The 23,216-nt window shown below is 38.1% G+C and overlaps 1 protein-coding gene across 1 annotated transcript in view; it reads left to right on the forward strand.

Annotated features, from left to right (window-relative positions):
* Window positions 1-23,216, forward strand: part of DSCAM (DS cell adhesion molecule) — a 459,734-nt gene that overhangs the window by 311,772 nt on the left and 124,746 nt on the right. The gene's annotated exons all lie outside the window — the stretch shown is intronic.

Raw genomic sequence — 23,216 nt, forward strand, 5'->3', positions numbered from 1 at the left:
TTGTTTTTGATTGGAGAGCTGTACTGTAGATGATTAAACTCTAGGTTTAGGGGTGGCATTTATGTAATATCAGAGAATGAATAACTAAGGTCTGAGTTGTCCTCTCCACGCTGATTTACCATAGTGACTCTGTCTTCTGAAAAAATAACATGATATCACAACCTCCCAAGCAAGTATAATATTTGCATACATTTTCTGTGGATCAGTAGAAGACCCAGCTCCCACAGTTTCCATAACAATCCATTTTTGGGCCAATCTGCAACTGTAGTAGCAGTACACTACTGTAATATGCTACAGAAAACCAGCTTTCCTCTGGGTGGCAGCTATGTACACTGTCTGTCTGATCACTGCATGCAGTTTCATGTGTGATAAAAGAGCATCCCTTATCAAATAAGAGCAGGAGCTTCCCTGGAGAGTCAGTTGCTGTTTGAATCTAATGAAAAGCCCTCCAGCTCTGCGATAGCAGGCAAGCACGTCTGTACACCCTCACACACCCACACTAACACACGTGCTGCTCCCAGCAAGGCCGTTAGAGCAAACACTGTTAGCGTGGTGTTCCATGTGGAGACGAGGTAGAGCTTTAGCTTTAATCAAGACACATTAAAGACAAGCTGCTTTGGAAAAATGTGTGATGGTGGGTTGCAGGTGTAGCTGGACCTCCTTTTCTGATGGAGTGGTTATGATGCGCATAATACTTGTACCTCGTCAGGAGGAGGGACTCCAGAGTGAGGTTTTGAACCTGCCATTATTCTCTCTGCTATAGTCAGTCACTGCTTTCTTATCCCCATGGTTATTTTGACTCCTTTTCCTTCTCCCCCACAATCCTGTTTCTGGCCCCTCATCTTCAGATATAGCTCTACAACTACATTAAAATCAGATGCAGAAGGTAAGACCTGGCCCAGGTGGTTGTTTCTGTGTGGTGAAGTTGGCAAGTAACAAACAGGTTTCCAAAACATAAACAAGAATTGAAATCAATACATTTTATTGTGCCTTCCTTGTGACAAAATGGCTTCCCACCTTCCTGCAGTCTTTATGTGGGTTGTCCATGAACAGTAGCTCAAATCACCGGCTGAAAAGTAGACTGGCGTAGCTGGATTTTGTCACCGATTGTAAATCTATAATGCTTTTCAGAAAGACGCATCGGCAGTCCATTTTCCTCCCTCAATTCTTAACTGGCCCTTGTACCACAGATACTTATGTGAAGATGCTAACCATTGATAGCATAACTGTGAAATTAATTAAAAAATCATTTTGTGCACAGGGGATTGCTTTCTTCCATGTCTGGCAAAAGTTTCCACTTACTCTGTTAGTAGCACTTCTAGATACATTTTTGCCTGTGGTTCTGTGACAAACCTCTTAAATGAGACTGGATGTTTCACTCTTCTAGAATTTCTAGTGTCACCTGTATCTAAAGAGAAAAGCTGTTGACCTTTGATGTCAAAAGAGGGTAGACAAGTTTTTGTTTTGATAATTTAGGAATGGATAAAATAAACAGAGACCTAATATACTTCCATGACTTACTACTTCTAAAACAGACAGGCTTATTTTTAGTGAAAAGCCAGTGCAAGCTATAAAGTAACTTGGCATATTTAACAGGTTTGTAATGCTAAGAATAAAATGGTAGTGCACATTTATTTAGTGCCTCAATGTGTGCTGTGTGACACCTTCATATCAGAAAAGCCAGTCCAGCTTCCTGATTAAAAGGAGATTGCATGAGAAAGGAGTGCAAAGTAAAAAAAAAAAGATTATAGGAAAAGAAAGAGGCTTCAGGAATACTAACAGAAATGTGTGAAGAAATTTCTCCCAGTCAATGCTGAATCAGGAACCACAGGGCTAGAATGGCAGCCATGAAAGCAGAGAGTCTTCACTTAACATCTATTATTCTTTTCATTACATGGATATAGATTTTTTTTTTTCCCTCTCTTCTCTTCTTCTGAACCAAGGATAAGTAGTTCTTGAGTTCCTTATTCACTAAGACATACAATATTAGAAAATTATGAGAAGGATCTGGAATAAGGAATCTAGTGCTGTCTTGAGAAATGACTCTTGGTGCTTGGGATGAAAAGACTTCTAAAGAATTTCTGTAAAGGATAATGAGCCTTTAACATGAAGGGAAGAACTCAAATTATTTAAAGGTTGCCTGGGAGTCACAAGGGAAAAGATGCCTGCCTAAAATGGACTGCCTGCCTGCCTTCATCTGAATAAATGTCACACTTCCTAATTCCACTTTAGGGGCTATATATAACATGATAGAACAGTATTGTGAAAAAAAATTCCCTCCTGAAAACCAGGTTTTCATTAATGTGTGTATGTTCCTATGTAAATAATCTGTTGAAACTAGTCATGTTATCCCTGCCTCTTCTTATATTTATCACTTATTTTCATGACAGTGTGGATCTTCACAAGTTTTAATCTGACCACCAAAATATTTTCAACAAATCCTGTCAGCTGTAGAAAGGAGAATTGCTTTATTCACTTTCCTTTCAAATATGCTTCTCAACTATTTGTATTATGTATTTAATACATACACCTAAAGCCATCAGTCAGACCCATACCTCCTTCCATATATACTAATCTCATCTGATACTTTTAATGCTAAGTTTCTCCACTTAAACACATTATATATAATTCATTTTTTATCTATGACATGAGCTGGTGGAATAACAGAAAAAGAGGCTGTTTGGGAAAGGGAGCCTGGTCACAGTGTAGAAGTGAGTCTAATGCCCTGTTTCTGCAGCTACTCTTGGTCTTGGATGGAGTAATTCACTACCCTGTGGCTCTGCTGCCTCTGCCTCCCTTATACTATCATCTGCTTTGACCATGACATCTTCAGGGCAAGGTTTTTCTCTCTCCACCTGCAGAAAACTCATGGAATAGAAGTCCCAATCACATAACTACTACTGCAAAATAAATAAAAGATGAACCCAAAAAAACCCAAAAGATGTTTATGAAGGGAGATTCTGAATCTCACAAAGCCATTCTCCACTACTAGCTAACAGTTGTTCTGTCATATGGCTGAAGCACTGCAGCATTTATTTATTGAAATGGGTAGAAGTCTATGCCTGTCTTCCTCCATAAAACTTTACCTGCCTTAAAGGCACTGTTCCCAAGTGGCCAAGCGAGTTTGCTTTGCTGCAACCCTTGAAGTAAAGCCAGAAAGCTGTGATGGAGAACTCATTGTGCTCTGCTCACCAGTGTGCTTCTAATTGTTCATTTTAGCTTCGAGCGAAATAATTCCTTGTTGAGAATATAGGAATGGCAAGATCTGTCCAACTGTTTCTTCTCCTTGTCTATGAAAAGCATAGCAATTATGCATTAGTTTATATATACATGTATAACAAAATGTATATATATATAAAAAATATACATACACATATAGTTTTACATGACTTTTGTCCAATTCCTAATTAGCAATATCCCACAATATGTCTGAACAGTGGCAGTGTCTATTCTACATTTGCAATAATAGATCATTCACATCTTGTAAAGGAAGATAAAAATCACCATCTCTTAAACCATCAAAAGTTTCTTGTAGGAAAACCAGCAATCATACTACCTCAAATTCACCTAAACCAAGTTATTTCTTATCCTGTTTTAGTGCTTTCTTCTTTTCAGATTCAGTCGTATTTAAACAAAGAGCTTTTTCCATTATTTTCTTCTTCATACTTGTTTTGCAGTTATCTCAAGTAGCCTGGTTTTGTCCAATGGACAAATTCATCCAAAACTGGTGAAAATTTCTATCTGGATTACTAGCATATCTTCTTAGAATTTAAAAATTAAATAAATAAATAAAAGGAAAAAGGAAAGAGAAACATTTAAGTGAACCAAAACTACTTTTATATTCCAAAGTGTCCCCATGAGCTGGCAAGCCACCCTTTTCTACCTTTGCCCTCACCCTCATGACAAGCAGCTCTCTCACTACCTGCTTCTTGGCAAACAAAAAGAAAAGCTGTGTTAAATACGAGGATGTGAGCAACTTATAGTACAGTTCTGTTTAAATTCCAAGTCAGTGGTGATGGACTGTAACACTGCCCCTGTACACTGCACTGGTTAGGCCACACCTCGAGTCCTGTGTCCAGTTCTGGGCCCCTCAGTTTACAAAAGATGCTGACTTGCTGGAATGTGTCCAGAGAAGGGCAACAAAACTAGTGAGGGGTTTGGAGCACAAGCCCTATGAGGAGAGGCTGAGGGAGCTGGGGTTGCTTAGCCTGGAGAAGAGGACGCTCAGGGGAGACCTTACGGCTCTCTACAACTACCTGAAGGGAGGTCGTAGGCAGGCAGAGGTTGGTCTCTTCTCCCAGGCAACCAGCACCAGAACAAGAGGACACAGTCTTAAGTTGTGCCAGGGGATGTTTAGACTGGATGTTAGGAAGAAATTCTTCATAGAGAGAGTGATTGCCCATTGGAATGGGCTGCCTGGGGAGGTGGAGTAACCATCATTGGAGGTGTTTAGGAGGAGACTTGTTAGGGTGCTTGGTTGAATGGTTTAGTTGATTAGATGGTGTTGGATGATGGGTTGGACATGATGATCTTGAAGGTCTCTTCTTAGCTGGTTTACTCCTATTCTATTCTATTCTACTATTCTATTGTATTCTATTCTAACACCCTCCATCTCTTTTAATTACTTATTTATTTTCATTAAATGCATTGTCTAAAGGTTGCTGTAAGAAAGCTACTGTAAATTCTGGAAACACGAAAATTCTCCCTAGACACAAGTATATTCTTTTGTTAGAAAAACAGCCTATTTTTTTTTTAATGAGGTCCTCCCACTATGAGAAATTAACAGGGTCTGAGTGCTGTTTCTGCCTCTTCAGACCATTGGCACTGCTTTGATTTAGGGACTTGCTCTTTAATCACCCATCATGTGTCATTACCCCGACAGGCGGCAGCAGCCGCAAGATACAGGCTCCAATAAATTGCACTGAAAACCGCTGAAGCGATCCTTTGTTGATTTTCCTTTACAGCTATTCAATGGCAGATCAGCTGTCATAACAACACAGTGCCTGTGGCAACAGGGTGAAATTAAACGTGAAATATGTTCAAGGTAGCTGGTAGAAAGCCGGAATATCCCTTTTCTTCTGAACGTTCAAATGCTTTCTGCTTCTCTCAGTAATGCCAAGCCTGTGGCAATTGGCTAAAACGAATGCTTTCTCTTGTAAGATAATTGCCAAATGTACAGCAGTACAAATACTCAAGTGGTTTTGTATGCAAATCTTTGCAATGCTCTCATTTAAGGAAAAGAGAGAAGGTAAAGACTTCTCTCTCTCTTTTTTTTTTTTCCCTCCTTTTTTTTTTTAATAGATTTCTAATTGGGTGCAAGAGGAAAAAGAATACAGCAGCCCTTTTGCTTTTCTTCAAGGCTGGTTGCACAACAGTGTTTTTAGCAGGAAGGTGAAATAGGTTTCTCCCCACCTAGCTCGCTAGAAAGTGCACATAAGCTCTGCTATATCCTTTTTTATTTGTATCAACACTATTGTATGTATGTTGGGGTTTTTAAATGATTGTATCAGGTTTATGTTGCCCAAATAGAGGCATTTAAAAGGAGGCATGGGTGAGGTTCATTTTCATTTTTCTTTCTATTGACATTTTCATAGTGCCTACAAGACATTGAGCCTTTCCTTAAAAAAAAAAAATGAACAGTTTAACAAAGTTGTGATGATTTCATCACTGCTTCACTTTTCTTAGAAGGCCTCATAGGGATAGGGTATGTACTCTGGCTGCTGGTTGGTTTTTTTTTTCCCTTTACTGAACCCATTAACCAGCCAAACCACAGATATTTTAACAGCACATCTTTCTCAATCTTAATACCTCTTGTGTTCTGTTAAATTACTTGTTTGTTCAGAGGTTTTATATGGCTCTCAGATTGCAATGAGCACTGTGTCCAGGTTTGGCCAGGTGTTGTCAGTAGAGCAACAGAGGTCGTTTCAGATCAAGGATTATAGCTCCTATGTCTGTGAACACTACTCTGAATCAAGACTTGAATATAATGCCTGCTCTGCTCTCCTTCTCTAGCTGAGATGTTGGTGTTGAGATGATTGATACAAGCTAGATGTATAATTCATTCATAACCTTCATTATGAAAGTAAGCTTACAAATTTCAGTATTGTATTTAGCACAATAGCGAAAACCTTACTGTGCTAGAAGATAATAAATGGTGATCCTGAAATATTCTGGAAATTATTCTTACTGATGATTTGAAAGGTCTTTTTTCCTAAAAGAGAACTTGAAACATAACTCTTCAGATTAAGACTTGCCTTCATGTGAAATGTAAAGGAATACCCTTCTGGAACACAGTATCTCTCAATAACATTTTAAGAAAAAAATTATGTCAATGAGCATGGGATACTTGACAGCCAGGATTTCTGGATTACTCATCTTGGACTTAATCATTACTCATCTACCAGGTTTAGTTTAGTAAACATTACTCCTCCTTATATTTAGATAGGACAAGTGAAACATCCTCAAATCCCTGATAATATTTCCACCTCCGATTGCAAAGAGGTTGAGTGCTTTGCTCCTGCTTCTCCCACCATGCCCCTCCCAGGCTCTTCACTGTCTCTAAGTCTTATTCAGGAGAGTGGGCAGAGAGCATCTGAGGATACGAGCCACTGCTTGACCCTCAGCAGCTCAGCCAGCTCCTTTGGGTAGAACAGCTTTGCAGGGCAGACTCGGAGCATCAGACTCAAAAGCACAACAGTGGCTGGAACTGGATGGGATGGTGTTTAGAGATTGCAATGACATCTATCAGTGATACCTGTGGCAGTTTTAGGCTGGGGGCGGGGGGTGTGTGTGTGTGGGGTGTCGTAATTTCAACCCTCCACAATACCATATCAGTTAGAGATGGGGAAAAAAAAAAAAAGTAGTGTGCTGGCTTTGGCTGGGATAGAGTTAATCCTCTTCATAATAGATAGTATGGGGCGATGTTTTAGATTTGTGCTGGAAAGTGTTGATAAGTTAGGCTTGTTTTAGTGTTTACACAGAGTCTGCTTCTCATCCCACCTCACCAGACTAAGGGTGCACAGGAGTCTGGGAGGGGACACAGCTGGCACAGCTGACCCAAACTGACCAAAGGGGTATCCCATATCATGTCATGCTTAGTGTATAAAGGTGGGGGAAGAAGGAGGAAGGAGGGGGGTGTTCAGAGTGATGCCATTTGTCTTCCCGAGTAATCATTATATGTGATGGAGCCTTGCTTTCCTGGAGATGACTGAACACCTCCCTTCCTAGGGAGCAGTGAAGGAACCCCTTGTTTTGCTTTAATTATGCATGTGGCTTTTGCTTTACCTATTAAACAGTTTTTATCTCAACCCATGAGCTTTCTCTCTTTTACCCTTCCAACTCTTTTCCCCATCCCACTGTGGTGAGTGAGCATGGGGCTTAGTTGCCAGCTGGGATTAAACCACAGCAGTAGACACAGTAATGATATTGTAAAATTTATCTTGGAAATTCTCATCTGAACATAGCACACTTTTAAAAAATACACTAAAATAACATTTTGTGATATTTTCTTTATATTATGAAGTGATTATAAATCTCAAAGTCAGCCACACAGAACTGTGTCTTAATACAAATAGCATTAGGACAGCGTTCTGATAGGTTATTTCTTTTATTTTTTTCAATCCATGTGGTATAGGAGCAATGACTAAACACTAGCCATACCCATTCCCTGGATTTTTATGCTTCTGTTTTATTAAACCAAATAATTTTCCTGTGGAACATTTTTAAATACAGATGCTGCTGTGCATGTATTAGTTTCATTTGTCAAATGGGGGCCATATGCAGAGTGCTTGCTGGGTTTAATGTTGGCTTCTAGTGGAGGAAGTGTGTGCACGATCTATTGCTGCTTATTTTTATATTTGCAATGTCATCAAGAGTTGGGGCTATGTCTTACTAACAAAGCTTAAATGAACTTAAATCAAGAGAGCATTGTATAGCAATAGTGGGATATAAATTAATACAGCGTGTATGTGCAGTACACAACCATTTCCACTTTAGAAAAACTAGCTCCTGCAGTATCATGGTTTTCCCTTCCCTTTTCCTTTCCCCTCATTTCTTTTCTGTGTGTCTAGTCATGCCAGCTCTAAGGTACATCTCATTTACAAAATAACCATGTTCCAGCAGTACAAAGTCTCAGGCTCAGAGGACAATGTTCTCAAGTCTTACATCATTCTCCCTTCACACCCACAAATGTTTCTTCCTCTTCCTTACTGTCACCATCCTGCAATCCTCACATCTTTGCCATCACTTTCTCCTTTTTTAAGAATTCCACATTCAGTCTCCTAGCTGTCCATTTCAGAACTCCTCGTCGGATGCGATGATCTTGAAGGTCTCTTCCAACCTGATCTGGTCTATTCTATTCTATTCTATTCTATTCTATTCTATTCTATTCTATTCTATTCTATTCTATTCTTATTCTCATATGAGTTTAAGATCTGTAAAATGTTATCTGAACACCAAAAATGGTGGACAGACTCCTAATTGCAAACTTTCTTCCATCTCAGGGATCCTCTGCCCTTTTAATGATCTAATCACAAGCTTTTCAGGCACAAGAGCTTTTGAAAGATTATTCACTGGTTTTCATTACTGAATGCTGTCACAGGATTGGCATGAAGATTCTTTACAATGTTTATTTGTTTATTTATTATGGCTGATTGTTTATTCCTATCTTTTATTTGATGTAAGTGTTGTAGGGGATCAAAGTACACTAAGCTCCAATATCTGCAAGAGCTCTGTTCTTTTGTGCTCTTGAATTATGTAGGGAATCTGCCTTAGTTTAGAACAAGACAGATTGCTCTTTTACCTCTTCCAAAAAGGGCAAAAGGAAAACACTCACACAAAGGATTGGATAGGATGGAAAGTTAAAATGGAAATGCTATTCACAACTATATACAATAGTACAAAGCATATAAAATACACCAACATCCATAGTCTGGCCTTAACACAGAAGCTCATTATGCCAAAGCTTCACAAAACCTCCCTTAAAAAGAGAACGACAAACCCAAGCCTTCACATCCCTCCCCTCCCCTCTCCACCCTCCATACCACACCGTTGTGACACAGCAAAAATTTGGCTTGGCAGCTCCAGGCCCCAGTTAGACTGCTCCAGGTCTTTAACTCTGTGATTTCTTAAAGGCAACACAGCCTCAAAAATTCCACAGTAACAACATAAATTGTGCATAAAAAAGGAAGAGACAATGAGTTATGAAAAAATAATATATGTCTCACAATATCTTAAAAATAGGTAGGACATAAACTGCATTTGAATATCTAGTGACACAGGCACCAAATCAGTTACATAAATTTTTTTGTAGTAAAATAAAAATGCAATAATATAGCTTGCAGGCAAGTATTTTAAGCTCTGCATGAGATTATATTTCCTTTTAAATATGACATCAAATGTCACTGTTAGCCAAAGACAATCTTTTACAACTGCTGCCATCACTGCAATTTTAAGCTTTTTTTTTTTTTAAAGCAAGCAATTTTGCTTTCAAATGTAAAGAAAGTGTCATTTTATATTTTTTTTTTATAGTGCTGTCTTTTTATCTTCAAAATAGGTTTTCAAGAATTGCATGGTAGTTATCTTCACATGCCTCTGTGAAAATCCTGTGATGGCACTCAGTATAAATGCTGTTTATTGATTCTTTGATAATCAATAGAAAAATAAAAATTAAATTTACATCTGGAAGGCACAGAATAGAAGCAGAGAATGCAATGCAGGAAGAAGAGCTGCCTACCAGCTGAAGACACCAGAGAATTTCAGGCATTGCTTTCTCTGCCCCTTCCTGCTGTGCATGTCAGGTACAATCAGATGAAAATATTTGCAATTGCAGGTTTTTCCTCAGCGATCTAGATGTATTTGCTTTGTGGAAAAGAGGTTTCCTTCATTCTAGATTACATTCCTAGCTATTAATATTCAACTGCTCTATGTGTGATCTCCCATCCACATTATTTGTTCAGGTATTTGTTTGGTATGTGATGCTTGAGTATATCTTAATCTGACATTTCTGTGTTTCTTGGGGTGAAAAGGAAGTGTCCACTTATGGCCACAGCAATTGATTTCTGAGCATCTTCACAGTATAGATAACTAAAGAAGCACACCTCCATTTTTAGATAAATCTTATTAGGATCCTGCAGAGTTGGGGAATGAATTGATTTGGTCTGTCAAACTAACAAATAATGAAGGAATGACCTCTTACGGTTGGCCTAATTATTTATGATTAATCTAATCCTATATATATTTTAGCTTTCTCCATCAATACACACACACACACACACACACACACACACACACACAAAGTAATTAGTCTTACGACCACTTTATGTTTCCTTTTCCACCCTGATTTAGAGTATTTGATCATGTAGGAATATTGTTCTCTGGGTAATATATACATCTTTATGGCATTAGTTTTACCTTCTTTGTCATTGTTTATTTAGTGCTTAGCATCCAGCTGGCAAATTCCTGGTAACCCCTGGGAAAGCAATGTCATGTACCTGTATGGATGCATGTGAATATATGACCAAGATCAGAAAAGAGAAATGATTCTTCAGAGAAGCAATAACCTCTAGACTTCCATCTACAGTTCTTAACTTGTGAAATAATATTTTTCATTGGAAATTAATATCTTGTTTAGAAATGTGCAAACTCTCCTGCTAACTTTGCAAGAGTAAGTGACAGTATCCATTAAGAATTCAAATTTTTATAGGAGTTGCCCCCTCTATGCACATCAGTGCTGGTACAAGTAGGTCCATGTGATTGTTAGTGTGAATATGTTTTATCTGTGGTATCTTGTGAGTCTGTACTCTGTCATGCTCCCTCAGGCAACTGAGGAAGCAGCCCAGTGTGAGCAGGTATTAGCAAAGTCATTGTTTAAACTCCCTGCTTTCAGGGTTGAAACTTCTCCTGAAAGTTTCTATACTTCATTTTGCAAGACAACATGTGATGCTACCATGTTGTAAAAGCCCAGTGAAATCTCTTTCTCTGTCTAATGCATGTAAGGTAATGACCTCAGCTACCAGCATCTCTGTGTGCTCCTGTGCATGAACACGTGGGCACTCACATAAGTCAGTGCTTGATGCTCACCTTCAAGAAAGAACACAAAAAGGAACAAAACCCCATCCAGATGTGATCAGATGGTACAAGATTTTCCTGAATGCACTTCTTACGCTTTTACTTAGGCATAATGCAGCTTTCAGAAATGTTTGATCTTTGGCTGATCAGATGGAGGTGATAGATTTCAAATCTTTGCAGTGAGAAAAAACCTACATATCTATTTTTTTATCGGGGGGGGGGGAGGGGAGGGAGAAGAGCTATGATAAGAATCTTGCCTTCATTAAACACAATTTTGCTTGTCTACAACATTCCTGGTTTGGTTTTGTTTTGTTTTCCATTAAATTTAATCCCTAATGATACATTCTCAAAAAAACCCCAACAATAAAATCCTTAATTGTATGTTCTTAAAACAATTTCTTCTTTTGTAATGCAGAACCCAGCTTTATAAAGATAGTGTGCATGCGGTTTTCTTTCCTGCACTCAGTGGTGTGCTGAAGGATGCTTAGCTAAGCAGATGGCTATTTAGGAATTTAAACATATGTTGCTAGGAGTCAGTTTGGGTTTGAGGTTTTGTTGTTGTTTTAAAATGTGACTTAAACTTTTAAGAAACAGTCTGTGCATATATATTGTATGTCATGGTCTGGAAGTATATGGGATCAAGCTTCAGCAAAGGTTGTAAGTTTTCAGATATTAATAGTAAAGCAGCAGTTTATTTCAGTAGCCTGGCTCTCAGTCAGCACTGCCAGTTCTCTCAGTTCTATTTCCCCACTCTGAACTTCTCCTGTGTTTGCTGAAATAAACTCCTACATCGTAATCTCAATGACCTAACAAGAATGTTTTTCCACTAATTGATGTATTGTATTGAGAGAGAAGTACCCAAGAAACAATCCTGTTGTCTTCCATCTCTTTCTTCACAAAGGACAAAGGTTTTTAAAGGGTCAAATTCATTTTCTGAAAGTTAGATGATACAAATTTGTGACTGTGAAATGAGAGAGGCAGAAAAGAGAATACTCAACAGAGCTATAACATAAGTACATTTTGTTGCAAATCTTCAAAGCAGTAGAAAAAACACAAGTTAGAGGGCTATTTTTTGCTGGCTTTTAATTACTAGCCCTTGATTTTGGTAATTTTACACATGTAGATATACAGCTGTGCAGCAGAACTTCACTTCTGTGGTCTTATCCTGAAACTAGTTTTGCAAGTCAGTGCTTATTACTCTAAGTGCTCCATAAGACAGCAGTGCTCTGCTTTTTTTGTCTTACTTTGCAAGGCAGCATAACTGTTGCATTTACAACTGATACAAGCTGGCTCTTTGCCATACACTTAGAGCCATAAAGCTCTACTTATAGAAAGGAAAATCTGCTATCAGATTTTGAAGTGGTGATTTGCCAAGCTGAAATAAGGAGGAACAGACTTTTCATAAGTGTTTGCACATGGTTTTTGAAAATCCAATTGCCTTTTACTAAATGTCCATCTCTAAGATTTAAATAATAGTTAAATGAAGTGCCTAGCTTTTAAGGTAAATGGGCATGTACCTAAATGGTGAGGAAGACCATTACAGGAGTGCATATCAATGAGAGGTATCCTCAGGCATTTTGCTGACTCTATGTAGCATCTGTTTCTGTTCCCAGACACATTTCAGGGAACTCACCAGTGGAGAGAGAGATATTGCTCATCAGGATCATAGCCTTTCTGGATCTATTTTGTTTTGGTATTCCTAGCAGAATAACTTACTGTCCAAAGGTGCTAACACTCTCCCTCTTTGGTCTTAAGCTTTTCAGTGTGAAACTGATACACCTTCCAAAACACTTAAAGAGGTATTAAAAACATGACAACGGAGAGAACTTGGACAGAAGGAGTGAGGCTGACACTATCCACTATTTAGCTTGGCTAAGACTTCTTACTTGGTTGTGATCTGCTTTTCACCATTGCTATCTAGTTATTTCACCTATAAAGATACAGTAGCAAACAAATCAGCCTTCTTTCTGGAAGAGGGGGCTCAAATGTACAGACCACTGAGCCTGGATGAGCCAGTGACTTGACATCTGCTGAGCTGTGGTGGGTATCTCTGTGTCTGCCTACCATGAGGGATATGCAAAGTAATTACTCAAACAATTAAAGAAGTTAAATTCCCTCTAAATCATTGTGTGGTAGTCACATGGACCTGGGCAGTTACCATGGCTTTGCTGATACGCAGTTGAGTTATTCAGATTCTACTGCTAGACTGTATTTATGTGCTTATATGCATGTGTCAATATATATGCATGCTCTCTTCTGCAATTCCCAGCATGTTCCTTAGATCTTGTCTGTATTCAAGATTATTTCTGCTTTTACTGGTTGTTCTAGCATATTATAATAGTATCATTACTTAGCTGTAATACTATAAATCCCTCACATGGACACTTTCTGGAGCAAGAGTTGACTTTCTGCAGCTTAGTTAGAATTAATTTCAAAAGCAGAGGATATATGAATGGGCAGATAAAACCCAAAACAAAAACCTGAAATAAATTTCAGTTTAGCTCCTATCATCTCCTGCATTTGAATGAGCAAGCTGTATGTGTGAAATGTGGGAGCTTGAAAGCACTAGAGATTTAACTTGGGGTTATCCAAGGATGCTTTGGCTTGGAACACACAGGAGTTAGGGTACTATTAGAGGACTGATTGTAGTTTCCACAAGAAATCTATTTTCAGGAATGTTCACAGGGACCCAGTCTCATTCTAATCTATTTAGACACATTGTAGGCAGTTTTGCTGAGGACTATGTCTGTGGCAGGTTAGAAATTCCATTCACTCCCAGCTATTTTGGTGTGTCTGATTGCATCAGCAAATATCTCCATGAAAATATATTTTGTGCTCAAACACAGCCTTCTGAAAATTCAAACCAAAAAAGTCTCTCTGAGATTGTGCTGGCCATGAGGGAGAATAGTGAATTTTCAGGTTTGAAGACATATTTTGAGGGTCGAAATATACCTAATTTTTTTAGGCAGCTATAAGCAGTGAAATGCAGAATTGAGTCTGCAGTGAAAGCACAACAAACATTATACTAAAATCATGGTATGACTAACATCAGGACATTAAACTGTCAAATATATTGGCAAAATTATGATGGTAAAAATAGATTACACTTTACCCTGGTCAAGAGGATGTTCATTACAACAGTGTGGAAAAGAAATGATTAAGCTTATATATGTGTCTGAGATGTTTGCTTTCGTTGTGACATGCAGACAAGAATGTAAGAAATGTAGTTTTATGATTTACAAGAGAGTGAGGTCGTAGCATTGGTGACAGTGGCTTGCTATCTACTTGCCTTCAGCTTCATTATGTTAGCTATGCAGACTGATGAACTGTAATTGTTTCCTGGCTACTGTTAGTAGGAGACTGGGTGACAAAGAGTTTTGGAGCACTGCTAGGTTCCTGTTTCTCTCATTGATCTATATGAGAACAATCATTATGATAATGATTCTAATCCAAGCTTCTGTAATATAACTGAGAAATAAATGCTTCTTGCTTAATATGCCTCAATTAACAGGTCACCCAGCATAGCTGCAGCAGGTTGCAAGTAAGTAGCTTTCAGGATCCAAGCTCAAATGATTATAGGTTTTCTTTCCCATTTTAGATGAAATGAATTCATAAGCATTACTCAAATGAATCGCTCCTGTAGTCATTAATTATAGTATACACATGTTAATGACATCATTATCAGGAGATAACATAATGTCCCCAGGACCACGTGTTACAGTTGTTTCCTGTGCAAACAATTGTGCTTGATAACACAGCCTGTCACAAATTGTCAAAAGAAACCACATGGTGTCTTGAAAAGATTGTGAAATTATCATGTGTCACAGCTATGACTGTCATAAACAATACCATCACGACTACATTTTTCATTAGCTTCTTGGGTGAGGGATACTGAAGAGAACAAACAAGATCTTGAGGGTCTCAAGTGCAGCATGTAATGCAACATTGAACTGTTTAAAGCATACCCTGTGACTGAATGAAAATGTGTTAGCATGAATTGAGGATATGCATATTGACAGACAATATTAAGGGCCTCAAGAGACTTGTTCTCTTTATTTATTTTTTTTATATTAAACATAAACAGAAAGGTTTGGGGGTTTGTTTGGTAGGTTGGTATTTTTTTTGGTTGGTTGGGTTGTTTTGTTTTTTTAACATTCTACAGTTTAATTCTCTTTTAGCACCTCCCTGTCAGCTAGTGCAAGGTCTGGTTAATAACATTGTAGAAGAGTTACCAATGTAACTCTTCACAAAATCACAGAATCAGCCAGGTTGGAAGAGACCTCCAAGATCATCAAGTCCAACCCTATCTAATCACCTAACCCTATCTAATCAACTAAACCATGGCACTAAGTGCCTCATCCAGTCTTTACTTAAATACCTCCAGAGACACTGAGCCCACCACCTCCTGGGCAGCCCATTCCAATGGCCCGTCACTCTTTCTGTGAAGAACTTCTTTCTAAGATCAAGCCTAAACTTGGTCCTGCACAGCTTGTGATTGTCCTCTTGTTCTGTTGCTGGTTGTCTGGGAGAAGAGACTGATCCCCACCTGGCTACAACCAGCCTTCAAGTAGTCATAGATGGCAATAAGGTCTCCCCTGAGCCTCCTCTTCTCCAAGCTAAACAACCCCAGCTCCTTCAGCCTCTTCTCACAGGGCTTGTTGTCCAGACCCCTCACCAGCTTTGTTGCCCTTTTCTGGACACGTTCTAGCAACTCAACATCTTGAATTGAGGGGCCCAGAACTGGACACAGTACTCAAGGTGTGGCCCAACCAGTGCTGAGTACAAGGGCAGAATGACTTCCTTGGTCCTGCTGGCCACACTATTGCGCATTCTTAATGCAAATGAAATCCTGGTGAAGGAAAAGGCAGTGATAAAGCTCCACTGGACTTCTACAGGACCAACATTTCATCCATATGGCCTACTGAGCTCTAGAACTGTGAGCAATCTCACACCCCTGCCATGATACAGCAAGAACTTCAAGGTGGTAACTGACAAGTGCATTTTGCTGTTGACAGTCACAGGGACAAAGCTGCTCCTGTTATCTGAGACAACATGGCCTGTCAAGGTCCTCTAGCATTTAACCACTAACCCCTTCCTGGCCTTGCCTTTGCACAAACCAGTTCAATAGGAAAGACTGAACTTGTTTTCTATGGATTTTGGCAGTGTTTCCATCCATCAGAGTTTTCCTTCTGAACTAGGAGGATGAAAATTTATCAAGCCGTATATTTTTGGGTTTCCTTTCTTCTACCGAACTGAGAAAAATGGTTATTCTCCTTCTGGAAGTAAGCAAAGAAAGTTTGAACAGGTTTTTCCAGGCCTGCAAACGCTCCTTGTTACAGGGGTTCCAGGAGCATTCCTCCTCTAATTCTGCCTCTCCCATGGAGTTTGGTGGGCTCTGCTTTCCATACCATCATCTTCCAAATCTGAGCATTTTTTAATCCTCAAGACTGTCTCCTTAGATACTCTGATGCTAACAACAAAACAGCTTTAGTCATACCATAATTATCCATTAGTAACAATATAGAGGAAGGGTGCTACCCAGACATTTTTCCTCCATCATCTTTCCCTACCCATTGAATGTCAAAGAGTGTGTGCTCCTGGTACTGATGCTACTTTATATGAAAAATACACACAAGCCAAGCAGCCTTCCTGAAGCAAGACCAAGGTAGCTGATAGGCAAATGTTTTAGAAAATTGAAAGACTCTAAAGCAACATCTTCATTTACATTTTTGTGTTCTGTGGTTCTAAGTGATCCTGAAAGAGAAAGTCGTCTCAGAGGCTGCTCTTGAATTATGTCTTCCCTTACTAGTAATAATGACATGGGAATTCTTAACAGATGACCTGTTTTTACACTTCCTGAGACATTTCAATAAGATTAAGATAATGATTCAGATTCCTTTCTGCTTTCACCTGAACTGGAGTACCGAATCTTCCAGTGTTCCCTATAAAACTAATTATTCAGCTTTACAGTCTTGCAGTTACCAGCAAGCTCAGCCCTGAGACATGCAATAAATTACCAGTGACCCCTTTTTCACCTCTTTGCCTCAAAGTCCCATTCTTTGTAAAGGACACCATCTAATTAAAAAACACAACAGGAGCTTGTTGAGACAGGAGGGTAGACCTAGGGGGGAAAAAGCCCTGTGAAATTACAGAGATTTATTCTGGCAAAATCTGAGGCAAGACACGCGTGTTCTGGAGAGAGAGGTGTAAGAAACTAGTGAGATTTATGAAAGACTGACAGAGCTGACAATAGGAACTGGAAAAGTTGCTGTACCTGCCAGCAACTTTGCAAGCTTTTGGGGAAAAAAAATCAAGGTATTATTATTTGTTAGCAGCAGTATTAAAAATGTGTTTAACTGACACAGAAATAAGAAAGCTTTTCCTTTCTTCTGTGCTGCAGATATGATTGCCTTTTTCTTTTTCTTTTCTTTTTTTCCACCACAGTTCATTAGAGTTCAACCTCTTAATGAGCTGCTTTTTATAAGGCTAGTTATGGGTACTCTGTCTATTGATTGATGATACTCATATAGAACAACTGAATCAAGTACACAGCATAAAACCAGGAATATTTCAGAAACTACACAACTTTAGGAAGTTTCCAAATTATCCTTGGAAAACCTTTGTGGAATATGGCTTTGGATCTTTCCTCTTCTACCTGTGTAACTACCTCAAAAGAAAGAAAACATACACCACATATTATCTGTAGAAATAATTTGCTCTCTAAATAATCAGGGCTTATTTTCAGAAAGACTTCAATTGCATTCAGGGATGTTCAGCAATTCTGTAAATCAACTTGAACTCCTAGAAATAAAGAAAGGAACATAGCATCTGTCAAAGGAGTTGGGGAGCAACCTTCTGGAAAACACTGATTTTGCCACAGAAAGCAGAATAAAATTAAAGTGGTTTATGTGACACTCAGCAAGCCTAGACAAAAGACCAGTCATCTATCTTGTTTCATTTCATTTGCTATTTTCTAACCAAGTGTATGATCAAAAGTAAGGCAGAAATAGTAGAATGATCACCATTCAGCAGCTGCATAATCCAGAGCACTGCATGCCACCTCTGCTGAAGGAGAATTCATCTTGTGGGAAAACAACATTTGTGCAATTAAAGAATGTATCCTCAAACTTGATCACAACAAAATAGGAGTTTGTTTGAAAGTTTCTGTGATTTTTGTTTATTGAAATATGTGTGCTTGAATTTATAATTTAAAATAGATTTCTTTCTTAACCCATAGAAGGTTTATCCAGAAAGGAAATCTTATTGTTCTTTAAATACTTTAACTTTTGCATATTTTTAAAGTCACCCACTCATAAAGTCTGAATACTTAGTCTTCAAAATAGACTTCTGCCATCCAGGCTGTAGGGTTCAGTGTTAATGGAAGATGGAACAAAGTCATTGAGTCAGTTTCAAGATCAGGACACTTAGATAAAGCAGCCCTCACTACAAGGAAGACTTTGAGATGCTGGAGTGGGTCCCGAGAAGGGCAGTGAAGAGTGATTGATGAAACTGAGGTGGTTTAGTCTGGAGGAAAGAAGGCTGAGGGGAAACCTTATTGCTCTACAACTGAAAGTAGGTTGTAGTGAGGTGGTGTTTGTCTCTTGTCCCATGTAATGAGTGATAGGAGGAGACAAAATGGCCTCAAGTTCCACCTATTTAGATTGGATGCTAGAATAAACTTCTTCACTGAAAGTGTTATCAAACACTGGAATAGGCTTCCTGGGGAGGTAGTTGAATCGCCATCCATGGAGGTGTTTAAATTGGAACAGATGTGGTGCTAAGGACATGATTAGCACCAGACTTCTTCTACTTAGATAATGGTTGGGCTAAATGATCTTAAAGGTCTTTCCCAGCCAAACTGGTTATATGGTTCTATTATTTTATTTCCTGGGAGCTGAAGGGGAAAACAATTCTGGTTTTTGAAGTCCTGGAGGTGTCCAATGTCCCCACTTGTTAGAGGCAAAAGAAAGAAAAGAAAACAAATCAGGATGGAGAGCAGTCACTTTTTACAACCTTTTTCCTTGCATAAGTAGATGAGATAATGTAGGAATCTTGTGGATTTGTCCCAGTTTAAGAGTTGTAGTTGCAGCTACTTTGACAGTGGCCTCACCTACCTTTTTCTAACATTCTGATTCGGTCATTAGTTTGACATCATGCTGACATTCTTATTAATTTAATTTATCTTACTACTAAGGAAAGTTAAAAAGTCATATCATTTTTTAACATCATTTTTTTCCACTGTGAATTCTCAGTGAAATACTATGAGACAAGTTTGTAGCAATTCCTTAATAACAAGGAGGGGTTTATGCAAAATTTCAGAGACCAGCAATATTTTCCATCAATGAACAGAGAACAGAAGTGCAAGAACATCTCAGGCTAAAATCTCACAATGTTTCTTTTGCAGGATCTTAGGTAATATGATAAATCTTTCATTACAAGCAGCTACCAAAAAAAACCCCCAAAAAACCAACCAGCCAATCAAACAAATAAAAAACCACAAAGGGAGTTATTTGCAGAGAAGTAGCATTCAGAGTATAACATTGGATTGCGTCCTGCTCAGCAATTTAGCAGTGTTTTTAGCAAGAAATACAGAAGCATGTATCTATAGGGAAATTCTTTAAACAAGAATCTAACTACAAGCTGACTAGAAATTAGAGATAACTTAACTTTATGCCATATAAGAGATTGTTTTTAAATCTCTGATTCAATAACACCTTAATTTTGTGCATTGTTTGTATTTCACAGAACTGTACTTTCAGTTCCTCATAGAATTCAAGAGTCAGGAATGTATTCCCAGGTGGCCACCAGGAAATACATGCCCTTCAGAGTGATTTTATCTTAATAAATTTAAGTGATTTTATTTCTACCCTTTGGCTGGAAAACAAACCAACCAAAAAGATTCAGTTTTGAGAATTTACATAAATTTTCAGTTTGTTTGTTCTGGTTTTTTTTAACTATCCAAATTCACATTCTGCAGATTTTTGTAGGCATATTTGTCTGATTTTTGGACAATTTCAGAACTGTAATGTTTTGGTTTTTTTTTTCCTTCTCCTATTCTCAGTGTTTTACATCATCTTTAACAAAGTCGTCTCATTGGGAGAAAGTTCCTGGAGTGACTGAAGTGTCAGTTTTAAAACACATTTTTGTGCCTGTATCACAGTCTTTTTTAAGATAAGTAGCTCTAACTGTTGCTTAATAGACAGTTTCTACATTAAAAAAAAAAAAAAAAAGGATTTCTCTAATTGGTTAAACTATTGGCCATGTGTCTAATTAGTCAGGTCACACAAAAAACCCAAAGAGCCTGTGAAGCTGATAATGGAAAGCAATGTCTTTTGCCTCTTAGACAGTATTTGAAATCCGTGTGTGGATTTATGGTGAATGAAGTGGCATTACTGTCTACGAAGTGTTCAGTGCTCCAAATCCAGTTTCATAAGACACACAGATTAAAAAGAAGAGAAGCTTGCACAGCAGCTGATGGCTTTTGGATTTGTTTATGAATAAATCAAACAGCAGAGTTCCATGTCATAGAGAAATTATAATTATGAATGACAGCTTGCTGAAAATTATGATTTCATTGCTCTGTATAATTCCCAATAATTTCCCAGAAAACCAAAATGTTAGATAGTTGCACAGCAACAGTTCAAAAGAAATGCTTAGAAAAAAACTGAAATTGCTCCCCATCAGTAGGTTTCTCAGATAAATTATTTTCTAGGAACCAGGCTCTGAGGGTCTAAACCAGACATGGCTGATTACGAATCCTCCCAGATATCTCAAGAAGATGGTAGTAAAAGATGAAACAGGAGCTCTGGTGCTCAGAACTTGATCTCACCCATTGTGTCAAAACACAGGCACACTCAGGGTTATCACCTTCACTGCATAGGGCTGGGAAATCCTGATACCTACATTTCAGCCAGAGTTTTGACCATTTTCAGGTTATCTGTTTTGGAGTCAAGGAAATATAAGGCACCCTGCTTTCACAGATGGGCACATGAAATCCCTGATTGCTCCTCTCTAGGCCTGAGCCACCCACCAATTCTACTGGGCAGCACTGCACTACATCCATAGACTCACAAACCCTTTCTTTCAATGTAGTTCTGAGAAGTGAGAGGGTATCCCAAAGAAATAGTGGTTAGATGAGATACCAAAAAAAAAAATTAATTTAAAGCTTTTCTTTGCTGTCCTTCCATCTTCATGTCCTTACAGTCATGTTGGAAACTGTAGTGGGATAAGTATTTCTCTGTTTGTTATAGGAAACATTTTATTTTGCAAATAAAATCAAATATTAATTGAAGTAATTTATAATAATGAACTAATAGTTTTAGTCTGTGTTATTATACCTTTTTTGTGCCATTGATCTTACCCAAGCCTATACATATAGTGAAATGTCTGTCATGCTAGGAAAACAGAAAGTGGGATGGGAGAGATGGAAGCATTTAGGTTCAAGGTTGTGTCCTCAAATAGGCCATGATCATTGATTATACTGATTACTCCAGTGCTTGTAGTCTCTTTTCTTATCCTCTGACCAGTAACTGAACGCTGAGCTAATTAATCTTTTTCAGCAATTTGTTTTGTCAAAGCAATCATATTCTTTGAGTCAGAGAAATTAGCTGGTCTCTGACAAAAAGCTTACAAGAAACTCTAAAATCCATCACAAAAAGAGCAAGACTTAGGCCAATAATACCTGAATATGAGATCTTCCTCTGTATGTGACTAATAAGGTTATATAATGTATAAACCCACCCTGTGCAAAACTGTAAATGATTATTCCTTTTATAATGCAACATAGTAAATAATAAGTATTATTATTTTAAGAATTAAAAACAAATCACCAAAGCATCACTTATAACTCCTGGATGTCCTAAAGCCAAATTCTTTGTATGAATATAATTTAATAATTTAGGTAGCAATTTGATATGTCAGTACAGCATGTAAGCATGTTTCATTGATGTGATTAAACAAGAAACATTTGACAATCTGGTTAAAAAACCATCAAATAAGTATTTTCACATTTCACTTGTAGCTGGCTGCTTCATTTATCACAATCAAAATTCATTGCATATAATATGTCAAACTATGCTTAGAAGAATTACTTTCTTCTTTGCTGTTGGTTACATTATCACCTCTCCCATTTTTGACCTCTAGTTTTGGGTGTTCATTCTATATGTGGCAGAGGGAATGGTTGTTCCTATTCCTTTTAAACACAATTTAAAGGAAAAAAAAATAATCCAAGTCCTTTGAACTCCTTAGAACATTCACACTGTGGGAAGGTGCTGTGGAAGAAAGTGACCTGTAGCCCTGTGCCATGTGCTTTGTTCGTGAGATGGATGGCTATAATTTACTCCTGCCTGAAACACTAGTATTTATGATGCCTTTCCTTGGCTGAGGGGTAAAAATGGTCTCTAGAGAAATAGAAACATTTTTTAAAGAGTGTATTGAAAAGAGAAATTCACAGGATGAATGAAGGTCAATGGAAGAAGGCAGCAAGAGTTGCTTTGTCTTCTTTTCCAAGTAATGAAATAATTCTTCTTATTTGATTCCACGGAAAAGATTGATTTATTTTTCCTTTCTTACTCACACACACACATGCACATATAAGCACACAAGCACACACACACATCCTAACTTCAGTTTATTAGGAGGAGCCCAGCTATATAGCAGGACACTATCAAGGTCAAGAATAGTAGTGTAAAATTTCGCTTTAAAACTCTTTCCGCTGTTCTCTGGCAGGATGAGAGTATCACATACTCTGAATAAGTCAAAATAACTGTAACTTTGATTCAAATTAGGGTCTAAGTCCTCTGTCATTAGGCATTTGGATTCTTGAGCCAAATTGTCAGTCTGTGCTTTTGTCTGGAAGCTTTATTAATCGTTCAGTGTAATAGTCTCAAAATACTTAGTAGAAAGGCCGAGCCTTTTGATTTGATACAACACTTCAAAGACATGATAACAATAAATGTAAAAGGGACCCAAAAAATCCCCAAGGGACATACCAATTTTAGATTTAATCAAAGTAAGTGAGAATTTTCCTTTGTGATTTTCTGCTGTAAGAGCTGTTGCTTATTTATGGGTAAAGTATTATCCTGAATATCTGTAGTTTAGAAATACCATGTTTATCTAAGTCCTTTTTGTTTTGTTGTTTTTTGGTTTGT

The sequence above is a fragment of the Dryobates pubescens genome, chromosome 12, assembly GCF_014839835.1.
Source record: "Dryobates pubescens isolate bDryPub1 chromosome 12, bDryPub1.pri, whole genome shotgun sequence".
NCBI classification, from domain to species: domain Eukaryota; kingdom Metazoa; phylum Chordata; class Aves; order Piciformes; family Picidae; genus Dryobates; species Dryobates pubescens.